This window comes from Mercurialis annua, linkage group LG5 (genome assembly GCF_937616625.2).
Source record: "Mercurialis annua linkage group LG5, ddMerAnnu1.2, whole genome shotgun sequence".
In the NCBI taxonomy this organism is placed as follows: Eukaryota; Viridiplantae; Streptophyta; class Magnoliopsida; order Malpighiales; family Euphorbiaceae; genus Mercurialis; species Mercurialis annua.
Window position 1 is genome coordinate 29,201,874 of NC_065574.1, and position 15,348 is coordinate 29,217,221.

A 15,348-nucleotide genomic window follows, 5' to 3' on the forward strand; every position below is an offset into this window, starting at 1 on the left:
GTAGGTCGGTTTTGGAAAAGATGATGACGAATGAATTTAATAATATATTTCAATTCTAAAGTTAGAATTGGAATTAAAAGGAAGAATGTCAAGAAAAGTCTAAAATGAGGTACAGGGACCAAAGTGGTAATTTAGCCACTTTGTGTCGAAAATAGTAATATTGGATTTTGACTAGAAAGTGTTAATATCGAGTTCCGTATTATTTATCGGGAATAAATAATACGTATAAGTCATCTTAAAAGAAGTTAACAATTTAGCTATGGACTAAATCGTACGATAGAAAAGTTTAAAAGATAAATGATAACAAACAAAAAGAACAAGGATCAAAGTGGCATTTTAGCCAAGATATATATAAGGAAAGAAATATGAATCAGATAGAGGAAGAGAAGCATCCAGAGACAGAGACAAGAGAAATCCATCGATCGGTTTCGTTTCGCCGCCGTTTCGCCGTTCGACGTCCGATTCAAGTGATTCAAGCGGCAATTTCTTCAGAATCGAATTCTCTATCAATATTAAGCTTCGTTTTAAGGTAAATATCTCGGTATTTGGTAGAAAATTCGAATATATAGCCGTTTTAGTTATAATTAAGAATTTAATGATTTTGGATCGTTTTTAACGTTTTTGGAAAAACGAAGATACGGGTTTTGTCGGAAACGAGGTGTTTGGTGTGTGTGGCAAGTGATAGCACGACAGGAAGCCCGGAAACGACGTTTCCGGGACTGCGTGTGGATCGCACGAGGTGTGCGATCGCACACCCGTGGTGAGCGAACGCACACCTGTGATTGTGTGCGGACGCACACCAGTGAAGGTGTGCAGACGCACACCAGTGAAGGTGTGCGCACGCACAACCAAAGTGTGCGAACGCACACCGGTGTGCGAACGCACACCGGTGTGCGAATGCACACCACCTTGTGCGGACACGCAGTAGGCCACGAGGGACTAAAACGAAATTTTTGTCGAGGGATTAAAATGGACATTTAGCCTTAAAAGAAATGGGATTTTGATATTTCAATATTAGATCCTAAAAATGATTAAGAAACCCGATAAATTAAAAAGTAAAGTTTTAGCTCGGCGTTTTACGTGAGCTACGATAACAAAAAATGTCAAGGATATTATACGTTTCTCGAATACGAGAAATAGAGTTCGAGATATCGCAATTATGATAAAGGAATAATGAGATCATAAATAACGTTAAAAATAAAACTAAACTCTAGAACTTAAAAATATCATACGTATTAAAGTATAAGGTGCACGTCTAATCATTAAACAATTTGTCAGACGTGTCAGCAAATAGTGGGGTCAGTAGACGCGGACTAGCGAGAGTGTACTATCAGATCGACCACATCATTACTTGGATAGCGGTCACTGTGAGTTGCATTTTACTTTCATGTATTATATATATATATAAAGTTATTTTGTATAGATATACATATACTGTTTATACGCATCGCATGTTATATAATTGATGGAAATGTATATGCTTTATTAATTTCTATATACGAGAACTAGTATGCGATCCGAAGAAACTAGCTACCTATTGGGTGTCAATAGGCTGTGTGATCACCAGTATCGAGTCAGTCTAGTATATTTGCATTTGAGAAATGACTTGACACAGCTGGGAGCTGATGATGATTATAAAATTTACATGGCTGGGCCACCAGCGAGTTAGACTCGCGATTGATATTTACGATTGGGTTTTTGATACAAGTGAGTACTCGGCTACGGTGTAGTCTGGAGTCCCCGTATCTAGTGGCTGGGCCACCAGCGAGTTAGACTCGCGATTGATATTTACGATTGGGTTGAATGATAATGATTATTCGAGAAATGTGTCGCATGCTAGGACATTAATTTCGTACGGATCAAATACATATTTATATGTTTTATATTATTGTTTCTTGAAATGCGATGCTATGTTTTTATGATAATACCGTTAGTAAATGCAAACTCACTCAGTATTTTCCCAAATACTGATCCCTCACCTTTGATGTCTTTCAGGTGCTTAGCTTGTGGACTTAGCTAGAGGCCAACTTTGAAGTCCAGAAGTCAGCTGTATATGTTAGTTTTTGACTTCTGTGAATGCTGCAGTAGTGGTCCTTTGTCGATAGTATAGTAGCCTAGACAACAGTTCATTTTGATTGTATATATTAACTGCTGTCATTGTTTTATATGCATTTTGATAGGCTACGTGTTTAGTATATGATCCACGGCCGCAGATGTCGGTGTGATGTTTTGAGACACTAACTGATGTATATAGTACCGCGAGGCCAGTTCGTACAGGGTACGGTAACTAGAGCCCGCGAGGTTAACAGAACAGTTAGTGTAAATGTTTATATATGTTATATATTTGCTTCTGTTGTGTTACGCTGTTTGTTTATATTATTTGCGAAAAATTATTTGTGATTTTAGGCTTGCTACGGGTTCCGGAGCTACCACTCCCGTTCCCTAGCGCCGGTTGCGGCTCAATATTTTGGGTCGTGACAAAGAAGCAACTTACATTCTCGGTATTAGACTCTATAAAGATAGATCTAAGAGAATAATAGGTCTCTCCCAAAGGCTCTACTTAGAAAAGATATTGAAGAAGTTCAATATGGAAAATTCTAAGAGAGGACTGATTCCCGTTAGGCATGGAATTCACCTTTCAAAGGATATGTCTCCAAAGACATCTGAGGAAAGAGATGAAATGGCAAAGATGCCATATGCTTCGGCAATTGGAAGTCTTATGTATGCTATGTTGTGTACCAGGCCGGATATTGCCTATGCGGTTAGTTTAACTAGTCGATATCAATCCAATCCAGGTTCGGAACACTGGATGACTGTTAAGAATATCTTTAAGTACTTGAGAAGGACTAAAGATATGATCTTAACATATGGAGGAGGTGATCTACAAATAGACGGCTTTACAGATTCTGATTTTCAATCAGATATTGACGATCGTAAGTCTATATCCGGATTCGTATTCATATGTAATGGAGGAGCGGTGAGTTGGAAGAGTTCCAAACAAGAAACCACTGCGGATTCCACCACAGAAGCCGAGTATATTGCGGCATCAAATGCTGCAAAGGAAGCTGTTTGGATTAAGAAGTTCGTTTTTTAACTTCGTGTGGTTCCTACCATTGAGTCGACGGTTCCTCTTTTCTGCGACAACAATGGTGCTATAGCCCAGGCAAAGGAACCCCGGTCTCACCAGAAATCCAAACACATAGAAAGGCGCTATCATATCATCCGAGAGATTGTTGGAAAGGGAGATGTGTCTTTCAAAAAGATAGCATCAGCCGATAACACGGCTGACCCACTGACAAAGCCCATGACCCAGAGTCAATTAGATTTACATCTTGAGAAGATGGGGCTTAGATATAGTAGCCAATGGCACTAGTGCAAGTGGGAGATTGTTAGTAGTATGTGCCCTAGGGCCATTTTGTATTTATACTTGTATAAACAAATCCCATTGGCAATGATATATATGTTTTATCTGAACTAAGTACCTCATCAACTAAGTGTTTATTTATTGCATATTGTCCTTATCATAATGTGATAGAATCTATTCTTAAGGTGTTGAGAATATGAGTGACATATTCTATTATACAAGTGATCTAAATAACCGTTCACGATCGATGGTGTCCTACGAGTAAGGGCATCGCATTATCTCGGAAAGATCGTCACCTCTGTTTATTCTCCTGATTAATAAAGAGTTACTAATTATAGTAAGCAGTGAGTCTCATACTGCTTGATAGGTATCAGAATAAACATATGGACACTCAAAGGGTTTGAGTGAGTCGAACAAGTGACGCCAGATGACTTATACATGGTATTTCATCAAAGTCAATTTAATGTCATCTATTTCATAATTGTACATATGTCCTTTGACTTGCGGTGACACTATCTTGTATATAGGTGATTAGAGTTTAATACTCCTTATCCCTAGATCTTTCATGAGCTAGGGTCGCGAGATGTGTTGGCTCTAGTTAGTTGTATATGGAGATAGGGGTTTAACCAAGAGAGGATTTATCACTCCGGATGAACGGAGAAAAGATTCTATGCTATCTCAAATTGATCTTGATGGATGATAGAACCTGCGCAGGTGTATATGACTTACTTAGAAAGTTGTTTCTAGTGGAAGTCATATTTATCAAGAATAAGAACTGAGATGAGGTCATATGATCAAGACAAACAGTGTTTGACTTAACCGTGACACTAGTCGAAATCGAAATCTTAGATGAATGGAATTTTGAGTGTACGGTAATTATGAACATTGGTTCTTAAAGAATGCATCGAAACATTCATATCTATTTGGGGGTCGTGATATGTGGCAACACCTTTGCTTGGTGTGTGACACCTAGCATGTGAGGTGTTGCATTCTTAAGCAAAGCTCTACCCTATAAATAGAGGTTGTCTTTGCTCATTCTATACACACTACACTTAAGAGAGCATATTTGAAGGAGTTCAAGTAGTCATCAATCACAGAAAAGCTTGGAGAAAGTTTTTCATACATCCCAACAAAGACATAATTGAGGCGAGAGTTTGAACTTAGGGTTGCTCGGCAAGAGAAACTCTTGCAGATTACTTCAAGGCGAGCATTCAATCAGACGCATACTCGTGTGGACGAGCTTGAGGTCGCCGTACTATCGGGACTACAAGAATCGTTCGAGAATCGACATAGGTATTCTTCTTACGGTTTCTAGATGCATGCTTTAATTACTAGATGATACGACGATCCATTTGTTATTGATATGATCAATTTCAGGATCCGAATTGTTGGAATTCCAATTTTGAATTGAAATAAACGATTCGGACCCTCACGTCCCGCTGCACCAACAACATGGTTAAGATATACTACGCAAAGAGTATGTAAAAAGTGATGCTAGATTTGTATGACGTGTCTCAAGTCACTTTAATGCGTCTTTCTGATTACCTAAGCAAGGTTAGTTTATATTACGCAAAGTTTGTGTTAAAAGTAACAATAGATTAGTATGTCGCGTTTGAAGTATTTTTAACGCATCGTTCCGATAACCTATGCATGGTTAGGTTATATTACGCAAAGTGTGCGTGAAAATTGAACGGTAGATTAGTATGTCGTGTCTCAAGTCTCTTTAACGTGTCATTTCGATTACCATGCTTATCTCGCGTCACAAGTCTCTCTAACGCGTCGTTCCGATTACCTAAGCATTGTTAGGTTATATTATGTGAGCTGTGCTTGAAAAGTGACGCTAGATTAGTATGTTTCTTCTCAAGTCTCTTAACACGTCGTTTCGAGTACCATGATTATTTCGCGTCACAAGTCTCTTTAACGCCTCGTTCCGATTACCTAAGCATGGTTAGGTTATATTACGCAGAGTGTGCGTGAAAAGTGACAATAGATTAGTATGTCTCATCTCAAGTCTCTTTAACGCGTCGTTTCGATTACCATGCTTATGTCGCGTCACAAGTCTCTTTAACGCGTTGTTCCGACTATCCAAGCATAAATATTACGCAAATTGTGCGTGAAAAGTGACGCTAGATTAATATGTCGCGTCACAAGTCCCATTAACGCGTCGTTCCGATTACCTAAGCATGGTTAGGTTATATTACGCAAAATGTGCGTGAAAAGTGACGCTAGATTAGTATGTCGCATCTCAAGTCTCTTTAGCGCGTCGTTTCCATTACCTAAGCATGGTGAGGTTATATTACGCGAAGTGTGCGTGAAAAGTGACGGTAGATTAGTATGTCGTATCTCAAGTCTCTTTAACGCGTTGTTTCGATTACCTGAGCATGGTTAGGTTATATTACGCAAAGTCTGTGTGAAAAGTGACGCTAGATTAGCATGTCGCGTCTCAAGTCTCTTTAACACGTCGTATCGATTACCATGATTATGTTGCGTCACAAGTCTCTCTATCGCCTAATTCCATTTACTTAACAATAGTTAGGTTATATTACGAAGAGTGTGCGTAAAAAGCGACAATAGATTAGTATGTCGCATCTCAAGTGTCATACCTCGCCTTAATTTAAAATATATTTATCTCCAATTCAAAATTTTAAAACGTGTTCTATAATTAATTAAGCACAAATATATAAAAACCTTTTATACAACATTTTAATTAAACCACTGTATGAAAACTAAGGATTGTTACAAACTTTTATACATATGATTCAAAATACATCTATAAGTACAAATACGTTTATTATAAACCAAAACATCAAGGCATCTCAAAACTCGGAGATGTGGCCAACCTCTATGTCTCAAGCCCAAACTCTAAGCCCAACTCCCTCTCTAGTCAACTGTAATGTAGATTGCCTTGCTAACTGAAAAGGTTTTAAAACAACTAAAATGAGTGAAAGCTCAGTGAATAGACATAAAAAGCATAAAATATTTATATACTTAAAGTAAGTATATCATATAATAACGAATACTAGAAAACATTTCAATACAACACAAAATATTTGTAAAATTCATCACGAACACATTTACAAATATAAACGATATCAAAACAATTTCACTTTAAATATGAAATGTAGTTCGTATCTATCATCAATTATAAGATTGATATATTACCCTGTAACAATAATATAAACCATAGACCTGTAATCAGGAACACAACACTGATCTACAGTCTAACCAACAAATCTAGGAACACTTGATGGCTAACCCTTCTCCATCATTAGCACGGCTCAGCCCTTCTCCCTCCACTGACCATCAATCAAGTGCCCTGTGTCAAATGCGCATAGACACTCACAATATCTCACATGTGCATATAACTAACTCAGCACATAACCAGGTGCATATCACAACTCAACACCACTTAAATATTTACCATTACAGAGTAAGCATATCATATAAAAAGAAATCTCAAATCATTGCATCAAAACGCAATACAATTCAATAGTAAAACCTTTTCAAATTCTCATTCAAAACTTAACCAAATCAAACGACTATTGAACTGCCAAAAGGTATTACACGTTCATAAATAAATACTCATTATATCAAAAGCATCGAAGTTTTACTAAAATCAAACAATTATATAGATTCAATTCAAAACTTCTTTCATTTTATACAACATTTGCCAAAGGTAGTATTTAAAATATTTAAACAAGGCATTTCATCGAACACCTTTCGTGCATTCCAAAACAACCATATATAACCATTTAAAACACAATAAACCTTGATATTTTGAATATCAAAATAGCATATTGATCAAGTCACCACACAACAACCAAAACTACTTCAAAATCACGTCACAAGCTGCCTTACTTTCTACTTGCACCGTCGTTGCCAAAACGAGCACCTAAATGAGTAATGTAAATCACAAAACACCATCAAAATCACATATACATACTTATACAGATATGTAATACTCATTTGACCTAAATTCAGCCCCTACAAATGAATTTCTATATGATTTATGCATGATTATAAACTTGGTACCAAATCTGCCTTATTAGGCAGAACATTAAGCCTTTAATGAAACATGTCCTGTTCAGAGTATAGATAACATTTTAAAAAACCCTTCGGTGAACTTTTATCGCTTTCAGTCTAGAATCCAAATCAAAAAGAATTTCATCATTTCGACATCTGAGCAATAAGTTATACCGGTTTTAGTGAGGTGTGCTCAGACTGTCTTCACAGCTGAAGCAATAAAATGTTACGGTCAATTTAGGTATCAAAACGACAGAATCAGACCAAACATAAAGAACAAAAGTTGTAGGAGACACTCTACAGTTTCTTTGGAATCAAGAATTACTCAATTTGGATTTATAGAACTGAATATACATCACTCGCAATAAGTTGCAATTTCTGGATTCAAAACCAGAACATAGAATATAGAAAATAGAGAGTCTTGCATATTTCTATATCTCATGGGACTCCCTTTTTTACTAAAAAAAATGGACGGATCAGATTATAAATTATAACGGATTTTTGGGGAATTTATAACGGTAAAAACTCTTTCTTTTTATTAAATTATTAAAGTAAAATTCAAAAAAAAATTCAAAAATGAAAGTTAGAAAAAAAAGATAATACAAAGAAGAATAATAAATAAATGGATTATCCTATTTCATGTAGAAATATGAATAAGTCATTTAGTTAGTTCTACACAAGCTAATTTGAAGAAATTACTTACCAATTTATCATGAATCCCTTCCTAGACCACAAGAACTCTGAGAATGAAGCTTTGGAAATTTTAATTAGGGAAAATTGGCTATGCCTTTCTCTTATTCTCTTTTATATACTCATAAACATTATGAATTTACCAAAATAGGATAGGTGTTTAACCTTAACACTTGATAAATCCTTAAGGTTAATCTTGACATTTATATGTAGATAGATATACTCCATACTAATATCCTCTTAAGCCCTCAATGATATACTTTCCATATCTTTTAATCCTCGAGTCTTTTATTTTATTCAATTACATCAACTCAATTTAAATAATCGTAATTTTTGTTTTCAATTTAAATTTTGACATCTAAAATGCCTATATCCTTAATTCAATTTCTCTTTTATAATAATTATACATAATATGCAATGCATAATGAATTCTAAATGAAATTAAGTAATGAATTCTAAACGATATTAGGTTACGGTTATGACAATTCTCCCCACCTTAGGAAATTTCGTCCTCGAAATTAATCTAGAATAGATGAGGGTATCGACTTCTCATATCTTCCTCTCGCTCCCAGGTTGCTTCCTCACTTCCGTGATGTTTCCACAATACCTGTACTAGAGGGATAACCTTATTTCTTAACTCTTTATCTTCCTTTGCTAAAATAGTAACTGGTTCTTCTTCATATGATAAATCATTCTTTAGCTCTATAGGTTGAACCTGCAAGACGTGACTAGGATCACTCTTGTATCTTCATAGCATTGAAACATGAAAAACGCTATGAATCTGCAATAACTCTTGAGGTAAGGCTAATTTGTAAGCCACTGGACCAATCTTTTCAATTACTTCATATGGACCAATGAATCTTGGACATAGTTTCCCTCGCTTGCCAAATCTTTGTATCCCGTTCCATGGAGAAATCTTGAGAAACACTTTATCACCCACACTATACTCAATCGGCTTCCTCTTCAAATCAGCATAGCTCTTTTGTCTATCTTGGGACTCCTTCAGGCGATCTCTGATAAATTGTACTTTTTATGCAGTGATTTGAATAATTTCTGGGCCTATTAACTGTTTTCCCCAATTTCATCCCAACACACTGGTGTTCTGCATCTTCTACCGTACAATGCTTCATATGGAGCCATTCCCAAACTTGAATGATAACTATTGTTGTATGCAAATTCCATGAGTGGCACATATTTATCCCAACTACCCTGAAATTCAATCATGCATGCACGTATCATATCCTCCAAAGTTTGAATAGTCCATTCTGATTGCCCATCTGTCTGAGGGTGAAACGATGTACTGAATTTCAATTTAGTACCTAAAGCTTGCTGTAAGCTTTGCCAAAATCTAGATGTAAATCTCGGATCCCTATCAGACACAATAGAATATGGAACACCATGCAGTCTAACTATCTCCCTAGTGTAAATCTCAACAAGTTTATCAAGAGGATAGTTTACCTTTATAGGAAGAAAGTGTGCTGATTTTGTTAGTCTATCAACAATAATCCATATCGCATCATGTCCATGTTGAGTCCTAGGTAACCCAACAACAAAATCCATAGTCACATGTTCCCATTTCCTGAATGAAAGTGGTTGTAGCAAACTTACTGGATGCTGGTGCTCTGCTTTAACATGCTGGCATGTTAAACATCTAGACACAAATTCTGCAATTTCTTTCTTCATTCCCGACCACCAGTAGTTTTCCTTCAAAGTACGATACATTTTTGTACTCCCCGGATGCATAGCATAGGCTGAATTGTGTGCTTCCTCCATTATTTCTCTTTTCAATATATAAATATTAGGAACACCTAAGCTACCCTTGTATAGTAGAGTCCCATCATCAGAAACTTTGAAATCATTTCTGTTATCTTGTTGAACTTCACCCTTTATTTTCACTAATTTGTCATCTTCATTCTGAGCATTCCTAATTCTTTCAATCAAAATAGGACGAACCTTCAAAGTAGCTAATAAAGCTCCATTTTCACTTTCACATAATTCTACATTAAGTCTTCTTAGTTCAAGCAATAATGGAATCTTTACCGTGTGTATATAAAACAGATTACCTGAAGATTTCCTACTAAGGGCATCAGCTACTACATTAGCTTTTCCAGGGTGATACTCTATAGTAAGATCATAATCTTTTAGAAGTTCTATCCATTTTCTTTGTCTCAGATTCAATTCTTTCTGACTCAGTATGTACTTCAAACTTTTATGATCAGTGTAGATAAGACATTTCTCGCCATATAGGTAATGTCTCCATATCTTCAAAGAAAATATCACTGGTGCAAGTTCTAGATCATGTGTAGGATAATTCAATTCATGTGGTCTTAACTGCCTTGAAGCATAAGCAATTACCTTTCCCTGCTGCATTAATACACAACCCAACCCATTCTTGGAAGCATCACTATATACAACATACCCCAAATCTGTAACTGGAAGTGTCAAAACTGAACCTGAAGTTAAACAATCTTTCAAAGCATCGAAGCTATTTTGAAATTGTTGACTCCACACAAACTTCACATCTTTTCTTAGTAGCTTTGTTAATGGTGAGGCAATAATAGAAAAGTCTTTTACAAACCGTCTGTAATAACCAGCCAAACCTAGAAAACTGCGTACCTCATGTACATTACTCGGAATTCCAGTTAATGATAGCTTCCACCTTTTTAGGATCAACATAAATTCCCTCTGCTGAGATAACATGGCCAAGAAATACAACTTTCTCTAACCAGAACTCACACTTGTTAAACTTGGCGTACAACTGTTTTTCTCTTAAAGTCTGCAAAACAAGTCTTAAGTGTTCTGCATGCTCCTCCTCAGATCTAGAATACACTAAGATATCATCGATGAATACAATCACAAAGCTATCTAGATAAGGCTTGAAAACTCTATTCATCAAATCCATGAAAGCAGCTGGAGCATTAGTTAACCCGAATGGCATAACAATAAATTCTTAGTGACCATATCGAGTCCTAAATGCAGTCTTAGGAACATCTGGATTCTTAATCTTCAATTGATGATAACCAGATCTCAAGTCAATCTTGGAGAATACTCAAGCTCCTTGTAATTGATCATATAAGTCATCTATTCGAGGCAATGGATACTTGTTGCGAATTGTAACCTTGTTCAGCTGTTTGTAATCAATACACAATCTCATAATTCCATCTTTCTTTTTCACAAATAACACCGGAGCTCCCCAAGGTGAAAAAATAGGTCTAATGTAACCTTTATCAAGCAATTCTTGCAACTACACCATTAGTTCTTTCAACTCAATCGGAGCCATTCTATACGGAGCTTGAGAAATAGGGTTAGTGCCTGATAGCAAATCAAAACTAAATTCAATCTCTCTATCTGGTGGTAAGCCTGGTAGATCATCAGGAAATACATCAGCAAATTCATTCACAACATGAATATTTTCAAGTTTTACCCCTTCTTTTTCTGTATCTATAACATATGCCAAGTATGCTTCACAACCCTTCTTCAATATTCTTGTAGCAGTTAAAGATGATACCATTCCATAGTGTTCTGAACGTTTCTCACCTTTGAATACAACTTCACCATGTTCTGGTAATTGAAAATGCACCCTCTTTCTATAACAGTCAACAACTGCTTTGTATTTGGATAAAACATCCATACCAAATATAACATCAAACATCTGAAGTGCTAAAGGAACTAAATCTACCTCAAACTTATGATCCTCAATCTGTATCTCACAATCTTTATAAACATGTTGACAAACTACTGACTGACCCACCGGCAAATCTACAACTAAAGCATGGTTCATCACACTCTTGTCTCGAGGTATGCATGATATGAATGATGACACAATGAAAGAATGTGTTGCACCAGGGTCAATTAAAACATAAGCATCCCTACCAAAGATAGTCAACCAACCAGAAATAACATCTGGAGAAGCCGCTGCCTCTTGTTGAGTCAAAGCAAATACTCTAGGTTGTATAGCAGGTCTAGTATTCTGAGTACCTTGCATAGGTTGTGTTGAAGTTGAGGCTCCACCTTCCTTATTCGCATTAAAGCCAGAACCTCGACCTGAACCTCTATCAAAGCCTGACGTTCGACCACCTCTATTTGCAGTACCTTGGAAGCCTGTACCACGACCCGAGCTAAATTGTGCCATACTAGGACAATGCCTCCTAATATGTCCCATGCCACCACATTCAAAGCAAGTTATGGATCTCTGCTTGCTAGCCACACTGCCAACACTAGATGTTTGTTGTCTCACTGAGAAATTTCTATCATGTGACTGAGGTCTCTGTGAACCAGACCAAGACCAGGGTATTCTATTACCTCTAGATCCTCCAGTATCTGATTTTCTTTGTTGAAATGAGCTAGTTCCCTTGTTAAATCCCCCTTGTTTTCTAGTCCAAACAAAAGCTTTTTGTTTACTCTCTTGTTCAAGCTCTTCTCTCAGCTTTTCTTTTTCTATCGCCTTCTCCACCCAGCTTCTAAACTTTGTTCCCTCATACAATGATAGTTCATTCTTCAAAACAGTTTGCAGCCCCTCTTTGAATCTGTAACATTTTTGAGCTTCTGTAGGAAAGATTTCTGAAGCAAACTTGTAAAGTTCTTCAAATTTATCGATGTGTTCCCGCACTGCCATTGAACTTTGCTTTAGAGCAATAAACTCATCCTGCCTTTCTGCATTGTATGCTTCAGTTAAAAACTCCCTGCGAAACTCGGTCTTGAATATCTCCCAGGTCAACTGATCTCCTAAGAGCAATCTGATCCTACCAAACCATGCATCTGCTGTATCATGTAGCAACCCATAAACATTACTGACCTTCTGCGCATCTGTCAGCTCTAAAGTATTAAATGACTTATCTGTAGCTCTAAGCCATCTATCTGCTTCTTTGGAATCAATGGAGCCATGAAAATCAAATGCTCCACACTTTTTAGCATGTTCAATGATATCCCCATGTTTTCTTCTTGTGTCTTGAGCTTGTAGAGTAGCAATGATAGTTTGTGCTAAGATACCAGGATCTAGCTGTAGAATAGGTACAACTGGGGGTACAGGAGGTACTGGTTGATTAACTACATGAGCCCTAGCCTCAGACTCTAGTTCATGATTAGTACTACCCCTAGACTCTGCCTCATCTTCTACATTCCTACCCTGTTGGCCAACATTCTCACGTTGACAAAACCTATCTCCATGACCTTGAGCTTCCATGGTCCTATAATCAAAATTAAATAAAATAAAATATCAAAAACCAAAAGTGACGAGTCTACATGACCATCAAACCGAAGCTCTGATACCAAAATTGTCATACCTCGCCTTACTTAGCATGAGATTGACGGTTATTTAAAATATATTTATCTCCAAATCAAAATTTTAAAATGTGTTCTATAAATAATTAAGCACAAATATATAAAAACCTTTTATACAACATTTTAATTAAACCACTGTATGAAAACTAAGGATTGTTACAAACTTTTATACATATGATTCAAAATACATCTATAAGTACAAATACGTTTATTATAAACCAAAACATCAAGGCATCTCAAAACTCGGAGATGTGGTCAACCTCTATGTCTCAAGCCCAAACTCTAAGCCCAACTCCCTCTCTAGTCAACTGTACTGTAGATTGCCTTGCTAACTGAAAAGGTTTTAAAACAACTAAAATGAGCGAAATCTCAGTGAATAGACATAACAAGCATAAAACATTTATATACTTAAAGTAAGTATATCATATAATAACGAATACTAGAAAACAGTTCAATACAACACAAAATACTTGTAAAATTCATCACAAACACATTTACAAATATAAACGATATCAAAACAATTTCACTTTAAATATGAAATGTAGTTCGTATCAATCATCAATTATAAGATTGATATATTACCCTGTAACAATAATATAAACCATAGACATGTAATCAGGAACACAACACTAATCTACAGTCTAACCAACAAATCTAGGAACACTTGATGGCTAACCCTTCTCCATCATTAGCACGGCTCAGCCCTTCTCCCTCCACTGACCATCAATCAAGTGCCCTGTGTCAAATGCGCATAGACACTCACAATATCTCACATGTGCATATAACTAACTCAGCACATAACCAGGTGCATATCACAATTCAGCACCACTCAAATATTTACCATTACAGAGTAAGCATATCATATAAAAAGAAATCTCAAATCATTGCATCAAAATGCAATACAATTCAATAGTAAAACCATTTCAAATTCTCATTCAAAACTTAGCCAAATCAAACGACCATTGAACTGCCGAAAGGTATTACACGTTCATAAACAAATACTCATTATATCAAAAGCATCGAAGTTTTACTAAAATCAAACAATTATATAGATTCAATTCAAAACTTCTTTCATTTTATACAACATTTGCCAAAGGTAGTATTTAAAATATTTAAATAAGGCATTTCATCGAACACCTTTCGTGCATTCCAAAACAACCATATATAACCATTTAAAACACAATAAACCTTGACATTTTGAATATCAAAATAGCATATTGATCAAGTCACCACACAACAACCAAAACTACTCCAAAATCACATCACAAGCTGCCTTACTTTCTACTTGCACCGTCGTTGCCAAAACGAGCACCTAAATGAGTAATGTAAATCACAAAACACCATCAAAATCACATATACATACTTATACAGATATCTAATACTCATTTAACCTAAATTCAGCCCCCTACAAATGAATTTCTATATGATTTATGCATGATTATAAACTTGGTACAATCTAGCGACGCCTTAAAGAGAGTTGAGACGCGACATACTAATCTAGCGTCATTTTTCACGCACACTTTGCGTAATATAACCTAATCATGCTTAGGTAATAAGAACGACGCAATAGAGAGACTTGTGACGCGACATAAGAATGGGAATCGAAACGACGCGTTAAATAGACTTGAGACACAACATACTAATCTAGCGTCACTTTTCACGCACACATTGCAAAATATAACTTACATAACCATGCTTAGGTAATAGGAACTACGCGTTAGAGAGACATAGGTAATCCAAACGATGCGTTAGAAAGACTTGTGACGCGACATACTAATCTAGCCTCACTTTTCACACACACTTTGCCTAATATAACCTAAGCATTCTTAGGCAGTCGGAACGACGCGTTGTAGAGACTTGTGACCCGACATACTGATCTAGCGTCACTTTTCATGCACACTTTGCGTAATATAACCTAACCATGCTTAAGCAATCGGAACAACGTGTTAAAAAGACTTTGTTATGCGACATAGTAATCTAGCGTCACTTTT

The 15,348-nt window shown here is 36.3% G+C and overlaps 1 long non-coding RNA gene across 1 annotated transcript; it reads right to left on the minus strand.

Moving 5' to 3' along the window:
- Positions 1-13,497: 13,497 nt before the first annotated feature.
- Positions 13,498-14,673, minus strand: LOC130015496 (uncharacterized). The gene is made up of 2 exons (XR_008790709.1): positions 14,588-14,673; positions 13,498-13,689 (listed from the first exon to the last, which is right to left on the minus strand). It is a non-coding gene; the product is annotated as an uncharacterized LOC130015496 (long non-coding RNA).
- Positions 14,674-15,348: the final 675 nt, after the last annotated feature.